This window comes from Peromyscus leucopus, chromosome 19 (assembly GCF_004664715.2).
Source record: "Peromyscus leucopus breed LL Stock chromosome 19, UCI_PerLeu_2.1, whole genome shotgun sequence".
NCBI lineage: Eukaryota > Metazoa > Chordata > Mammalia > Rodentia > Cricetidae > Peromyscus > Peromyscus leucopus.
Window position 1 is genome coordinate 61,474,031 of NC_051079.1, and position 8,652 is coordinate 61,482,682.

The window sequence follows — 8,652 nt, forward strand, 5'->3', positions numbered from 1 at the left end:
CATGAGCACATAGGGAGTGGCACTATTGGTAGGTGTGGCCTTTTGAAGTAGGTGTGGCCTTGTTGAAGGAAGTGTTTCACTGTCGGGGCAGGTCGGAGGTCTCTTTTGCCTAAGCTTGGCTCAGTGTCACAGACACCTCCTGTTGCTTTCAAGATGTAGGACCCTCAGCTACTTCTCTAGCACCATGTCTGCCTGCATGCCACCATGCTTCCTGCCATGATGATAATGGAGTGAACCTCTTAAACTATAAACGAGCCACTCCAATTATACGTTTTCACTTATAAGAGTTTCTGTGGTCATAGTGTCCCTTCACAGAAATAGAAACCCTAACTAAGACAGAAATTCGTACCAGGGACTGGGGTATTGCTGTAACAGTGGTGCTAAGAGTTATTTGAACTGCGGGGTGGAGGGTGGGGGGGTGGCTCATTCAAGAGCTTTCAGAGGAGAAGAATTTTAGTATGTTGCCTAGAGATCATTCTTACGATATTTTGGTAAAGAATGTGGCTGTCTTTTATCCTTGTCTGAAGAGTCTGCCTGAGGTTACAGTGAAGAGTTTTGGATTAATTCCTTTGGCAGAGGAAATCTCAAAGCAGCCTAGTATAGACCCTGTGGTTATTAGTGGTGACTCTAATGAAGATTTATAATGAAAATGAGCAAGCTGAGCAGGGTAAATTACAAAAAGTAAATTTTGAGGAGAAAAAGAGCACCAGGAAGTGGAATGGAGCTAAGTCCTGTGTTCAAGGAGATAAATCGAATAAAGGGAGTGGTGACCCCAGGGCAAGATCCCACCCAGCTAAGTTTCCAACTTGTGAAAAGGAACTAAGGAAAAGATTGGAGCTCGGTATGGTGGTGCACACCTTTAATCCCAGCACTAGGAAGACAGAGGCTGGAAGATCTCTGAGTTTGAGGCCAGCCTAGTCTACAGAGCAAGTTTTAGGATAGCCAAACTTAGGCAATGAAGGACAGAAAGCTGGTGAAGATGTAATTGAACAAGGGACCATATTCCAGTCTCAGTAAGCAGCAGAACTTGGCAGCTTTGGCCACCTGGTTCTGGCTTTAGAGTTCAGAATAGAAGAAATGGGTTATGCAATCTGCCTCCAAGTGCACATAAGGAAAGCTGCTGAGGCCAGGCATGAGTCAGGGATGTCCCTGCATGGAGGCCTAGAGAGGCCTTTGTGTGAAGCTGTGAGGTTGGAGCCTGGATTGCCTTGGCAACCCCAAGATTGCCAGAGTCATGGAATACCTGCTGAGGAGACCTGCTAACAAGGAATGGAACCAGCCCAAGATAAAGAAGTGTGTTATAATCAACAGAGCTGAAGAGAGTTGGAGATATGAAGAACATTTTGACATCAGACATGGAGATGCAGAGTTTGTAGTTTGCCCAGCTTGTTTTTGGTCTTGCTTTGGTCCAGTATTTCCTCACTATGCTCCCTTCCATACGTTTTGGAATGGTAATATATATCCTGTGCCATTATATGTTGGAAGTATGTGATCTGCTTTTTGATATTGATTTTTTAGGGGATTACAGTTAAGAGACTGCATTTATCTCAGAAGAGGCTTTGAACTTTTAAACATTGTTGAGACTGTGAGAGATTATGGGGACTTTGGAAGTTGGACTAAATGCATTTTGCATTATGATATTGTTACAAGCCTTTGGGGGCCAGGGAGTGGAATGTGGTCATTTGAGAGAAAATGGCCCCCAAAGCGGATGGCACTATTGGGGGTGTGGCTTTGTTGAAGAAAGTGTGTCATTGTGGGGGCAGGTTGGAGGTCTCTTTTGCTTAAGCTCAGCTCAGTGTCACAGACAATTCCTGCTGCCCGCAAGATGTAGGACTCTCAGCTACTTCTCCAGCACCATGTCTGCCTGCATGCTGCCATGCTCCCCGCCATAAGGATAGTGGACTGAACCTTTGAAACCATAAGCGAGTCATCCCAACTAAGTGTTTTCCTTTATAAGAGTTGCCATGGTCATGGTGACTTTTCACAGCAATAGAAACCCTAACCAAGACCGTGGAATACTTGTATTGCAACCTGGGCATCTGGTATGTGCTATCTCACACAGACGCTACCAGACACAGGTGACTAGTCAGTTCTTTACCTATGGCTAGTCTAAGTGGAGATGTCCTGGGCAGAGAATGTAGCTCAGTGCTAGAGTGTTAAGTACCTGCTTAACAAGTGTGAAGGTTTTGGTTGAAACTTCAGCATGGGGATGGGAAATAGGGGCATAAAATACAGTGCATTTGACTATCTTGTCTAACAACTAAATCAAGATTGTAAGGGTATACGGCGGCGGCGGAGGCTGGCGCTGGTGGCTGCATGGAAAGGTCACGGTCACGACAGAACCCAGTGATACCTTTTAGAGCTTTATTAGGAGAAGGAGAGAGACAGAGACAAGAGAGACAGAGAGACCTCACAGAGAGTGCAGAGAGACAGAGACAGAGAGACCACACAGAGAGAGACAGAGACAGAGAGACTGCACAGAGAGAGAGTGGAGAGAGAGAGAGAGAGAGTGGGAGTGCACATCCTGCTTTTAGGCTGGGATGCAGTCACCTGCTGATGACGTAATAAGGCGCCAGCTGAGACTGCTGAGCTGCTGAGCATATACAGAATTCTTACAGAGATGGCAAACAGGGAGGGAGCAAGGAGGGAAGAGGAAAGAGAGAAGGGTTTGGTTACGTGTGGTGGCCCAAGAGGAATCCCAGCCCCTGGGAAGCAGAAGTAAGAGGACTGTGAGTTCCAGGCCCGCCTGGGCTACATAATGGGACTGTTTAAACAGAGCAGAACAAAATCAAACAGGGGCTGAGAATGTGACTCAGTGGGTAAAAATGCTGGCTGCCCTGTTCAGATCCTCAGGACCTACGTAAAAGCACCCATAAAACCAGTCCTGGGGGGTTGATGCAGAGATAGGCAGGTCCCAAGGGTTTGCTGACCAGCCAGTCAGTCTAGCTGAAATGGCTAGCCCCAGGTTCAGCGGGGAAACTTACCTCAAAACAACAACAGCAACAACAACAAAAGGTGATGAGTGATAGAAGGTCCCCGGATGTTGGTCTCTGGCCTCCTTGTGTGCTGCACAGGTGAACACTCACACACCCACACACAGTAGGTATAGACACACACATATACCTTTAGACCCAGAACCAAACAGAACATGAAGAGAACAGGGAAGTTTTCCCAAGCTGTGGGACTTTCAGTCTTGAACTGGGACAGTCCTCAGCAGTGGGAAGCTGCAGCCAGAAAGCAGGAAGGGACTGAATGGCACAGAGGGGGAAGGGCTTGAGGAGGCTTGCATGGAAGGCCATGAGTGAAGCGAGGAAGAACCCACATGCTTTCTTCTTCCAGGCCCCGGGGCAGCAGGTGCCGTTGGAATGGCTGGGGTGCAGGAGGAGCAGGTCAGTGTTATGGGCAGAGCGTTCATCCACAGCCTCTCAGCACCTAGCTGCTGTGTGGATCCCACTAGGCATGCTCCGTCAAGGACATGGCTCCTACCAGGGTCCCACAGTCCTTCCTTCTCATGCACCAGTGTGAGATCACAAGAAAAAATCTGTCCTTTCTCCTAACCCTGTTTGTAAACGGAATCATTCTAGAATCCGGATGATCATAGGTAAGCGTGAACATGGGTATCTCTCCTGAACATCAGCAGCGTCTCCTCTGAGCCCTGTCTCCTGAGATCACAACAGAAGTTCTATTCCATTTCTAGCAGCTGCAGACAGCCCTCCATGCCTCTGGGCCTCCGCAGCTAGGTGTATGACACAGTGTCACTGGCCCAAACCCTGTCAAGGAGAGAGCTTCCCAGGGGCTTCTTGGCAGCCCCAGTCTGACTTGGTTACTTAGAAACCACTCAGAGGGGTGGTGAATGAAAGAACCATCAGAAGCAAGGCATAGGAACCTGTGAATTTGGGCTGTGAAAACTCCACAGTCTGATGCCAAATGTAGTTGTAACGGTCTTATTAAATAAGAAACACAGAACCAAATGCAGAGTTAAAAGCCCAAGAGGTCAGAGCAGTAGCTGAGAGCTGATACTAAAAAACCTTTCTTACCCTTTGCTTCCGCTGTTGTCCTTCCCCTCAGAGACCTACTTCCTGTGTATCTGTCTTTTTATTGACTTTCTGTTCTGCCTTATCATTGGTTGCAAACTCAACCACATGACCTCCTTGTGTCTATACAAGCCTGTCTATACAGACTTCCAGGTCTTCTATGGTTGGCATTGAGATTAAAGGCATGTGTCTCCAAACTGGCTGTATCCTTGAACACACAGAGATCTGCCTGTCATGTGATCGGGATTAAAGGTGTGCGCCGCCACCGCCTGGCTTTTGCTATGGCTTGCTATTAGCTCTGACCCCCAGGCAACTTTATTTATTAACATACAAATAAAATCACATTTCAGTACAAATGAAATATCACCATATTTCCCCTTTTCTATTTCAATAAAAAGAAAATAGGAAAAAAATATTGTATTATAACTAATATAAGAAAAACTATATACAAAAGTACAATAACTACACACCATATATACAACCATGCTTGGCTTGAAACCAAGCAGTTGCTCACAGCCTTGACCCCTCCTGAGGGGTGGAGGTGGGGGAGTGTCTTGAAAATCTACATGCCCAACATGTACCACAGATGTACAAATTTAGACCTTTTTTTCGGGTAAGTTTTAGGTGTCTTACAGTGCTTCTTGAATGACTCTGGCTAGAGCACTTTCCCATCATTCTCAAGACCTTGGGTTGATCCACAGCACAGCTAAACCAACCAACAACGAAAGAAGTAGGGCATTGGTGGCACGTGCTTGTTATCTTAGCATTCAGGAGGCTAAGGCAGGAAGATCTCTCATTTAATGCCAGTCTAAGCTATGTAGTGAGACTCCATCTCAAAAAAAGAAACCCCAAATTCCTTAGGTGCCCTAAAACATATTTTAGAAGGGTATTGGTGAAGGCATTATGCTAAGAGAAATAAAACACAACAAAAAGACCAACCATGTATGATTGCACTTACATAAACAAACATTGCGAATGAGCATTAAACTTGACTTTCAAGCTGTCAGGAGAGAGGGAAAATGTCTGCGGGGTCATCCAGGCCTAGGAGTCGGCTGCAGTGAAGGGTGGAAGGTGCAGGCTGCTAGTGTGAGAAGGGGAAGCAAGAGAGAGCAGAGAGCCCCTGCCCTCACTGCCCGGGCACCTCAGCCTCTGAAAGCCTCCGGATCTGCCCAGCATACACAGCCAGGATGGTTGCCTATCTAACTTTGGTGATCACAGACCGGCAAATAGAACTGGCCTACGGTCCAGGTCAGAGGGACACAGTCACAGCTGTTCATAGAGTGACCAGGGGAGGGCAGCAGCGTCCCTGCCTGCTACCTTTGGACAGCCATTCTCCCAACCTCACAAGGTTTAGGATTCCCAGACACCCCTGGAATTCTCACAGCAAGAAAGTCTTTGTATTGTAGGGCAGGGGGCTGGTGTGTGTGTGTGTGTGTGTGTGTGTGTGTGTGTGTGTGTGTGTGTGTGTGTGTATACATGTGGTGACCCGAGGTCAGTATTGGTTATCTTCTATCACTTGCCATGTTATTTCTGGCACAGAGTCTCCCACTGAACCTGCTATCTCCACCTCCTCAGCTGAGACTGCACCACTGCACATGACTTTTTACGCGGGTGCTGGGGATTTGAATGTAGACCCTCACGCTGGTGTGTCAAGCACTTGACTGAGCCATCTCCTAGACTCTACATTTTTCAAAGCGTGTTATGTTAAGCAGCGTGTGTGAAGATGCAGCTCATTGCGATTTTGATTTGTATGCCCCCCCGCCCCCCTCCCCCGTTGAATGATTTTGAGCATCTTCTGAAGTCATTGGTCATCTGTATATCTTCTTTAGAGATGCCTTTCCTTAAATTCTTTTATAGTCTCAAGTTGATGATACCAAGTGGTTTTTGTTATTGAATTAGAAAAGTTATTTATATATTCTGGCACTCAAACCCTTTCAGACATAGGAATTGCATATATTTTTCCCTTCTGTGGGCTACTTTTTTCATTTTCATGATAATGCCTTGGAATGTGCCAAAGTTTTAAATGTTGACTAAATTCGATTTATATATTTTTATTTGATCGAGTGTGCTTTTGCTGTCATATCTAATAAACCACTGCTAAAATTAGAGCTTTGAAAACTGAAAGTTCTAAGACTTTTAGTTTTATTTCTTAGATTTTGGTCTTTGGTCCCCTTAAAGCTCACTTTTTTATAAATATTTTTTTATTTACGTTGTTTGCCTGGGTGTGGATGCCTGTGTTTCACAGCGCACACAGGGAGGTCAGAGGACAGCCTGTGGGAGCCAATTCTTTCCTTCTACCCCGTGGGTCCTCCCAGGCTTGGAGACGGGCACCTTTACCCACTGACTCACCTCGCCAACCCCAAGCTAATTTTCATATGTGGTGTGAGGTGGGGGCTTTATGCTTTTGTACATAAATGTTCAGTTGTCCTCACCTCACTTCCTGTAGACAATGTTTTTCCTCACTGAGCTGTCTCAAGGTGCTTGATGGAAACCTCTCAGGGGCAAGTGTATGGTTTGGGGATTTTCAGTTGTCTCCCGGTCTCTTTGTTTTTAAGGTCACCTGAGCTTTGAGAGACAAAGCTAACTTCTTTCTGCTTTCATATCCTCTCTCTCTCTCCGGGTGTGTATGTGCACGTGCACATATGTGGACATGTATGTAGAGGCCAGAGATCAATTGAATGTCATCCTTCGTTTTCTGAGAATAGCTCTCTCAGTAGCCTAGACTCACCAAGTCTGGTCCGAAGCCCCAGGATCTGCCTGTCTCCACCTCCCCGGCACTGGGTTGCACGCTCTTGCCGTCACCCTGGCTTCTTGGGATTGAACACAGGTCTTGCAAGACGAGCCCTTCACCCAGGGGGCTATCTCCCCTGCTCGGTCACTTGACTATTTCAGATATGTACCAGGCTTTTTCTTTCGGGCCACCAACCAGCTCCCAAATCATGACTCGGAGACTTATTATTAGTTTTGAATGATTGGCCTAGCTTAGGCATGTTTTTGGCTAGCTCTTTTAACTTAAATTAACCTGTTTGTCTTTATCTACCCTTTGCCTCGGGGTTTTTTACTTACTTTCCTTCTGTGTATCTTACTCTCACTGCTTCTCATGTCTGGTTGGTAGCGACTGCCTGGCTTCTGGCCCCGGGTGGCTCTCTCCTTCTCTCCTCCTCTCATTCCTCTCTCTTCTCGAGCCTCAATTTCTCCTCCTATTTATTCTCTCTGCCTGGCAGCCCCACCTATCCTTTCACTGCCTAGCTATTGGCCATTCAGCTCTTTATTAGATCATTCAGGTGCCTTAGGCAGGCAAGGTGAAACAGCAACACATCGTTACATAATTAACCACACACCCTTACATCATTAAACAAATGCAGCATAAACAAAAGTGACAAACTTTTACACAATTACTTAATATTCTGCAGCATGAACAAATGTAACTCATCTTTGCCTAGTTAAAATAATATTCCACAAACAGATATTTTCTTTTTCCTTCACTGAATGCTTCCCTGTGACCTCAGCCTAAGACTCTACAAGGCCAACGCTCTACATTTGAGCTGATGATGCCACTCATGACTTGCAAGTAGACTTGTCAAAGACAGCGGGTCCCAAATGAGGCCGCTTAGGCTGGGGTTCCATGCCACCGAACTGACTCCTAACTTACTTGTAAGATCTGACCTCTCAGAAAATCAGGAAACGTCATACACACCTCACTACGTCAGTGACCTTTTACCTACACTCACGTAAAGAAGGCAGCCTTGAAAGGACCCATCGGTGACATGTTCCGAGCTTCTGTTCTCAGCTCGTCTGAGATATGGGTTTTGAAGGTTAGATGCTTCCTGGTTCGTGAGTTGCTGATAAAATCCTATCGATTTATTGGAATTTGCGCACATTTTGTTCCCCAATAATTTGATCTCTTAGTTCTTAGGCCCCCTTTTCCCACAGTAACCTTTCCCCTACTCTACCACAGCCACCTACTTTTGACAATATTTTGACCTTGGCAATACCAGTGCCACCACTCTTCATGATCATAGTTTTAGGAGTTCAAGGCTCCAACCACCACCTCGTATGTGATTATGAAACCTGCAAATTAAAACAGTGAGGTACCACTAACACCCGTGAGGATGCCTTTGACCTACACTCTGACCTCAGGCACTGGCAGGGATGCCCAGTGGCATGGTTGCTTTGGAAGAGAGTTGGGTAGTTTCTTACAGAGTTAAGAACAGTCTAATTAAAGAGAGACCAGATAAGGAAATTGTGGTGTAGCCATGCCATGGAGCGGTACCCAGTGATCAAAAGACATAAGCTGTACAAACAGAGCGAACCCTGCTATGAACTGAACTGGTAAAGCAAGACAGCATTAGTGAGGGAAACCGAGGGGGCCAAGGGGGAGCGTTCATGTCCTGAAATGTCTTGGTTTTTTGTTTTTGTTTGTTTTTTGGTTTTTGCTTTGTTTTTAATTTTGGAGACAGGGGTCTCATGTGGCCCAGACTGGCCTCCAATTTGCCATGTAGCTGAAGATGACCTTGAACTTCCGATCCTTCTTTCTTTGCTTTCTGAGTGCTGGAACTTCAGGCATGCACCACCACACACAATTTTTGTGGTGCTGGAGTCCAAGGTAGGGCCTCGT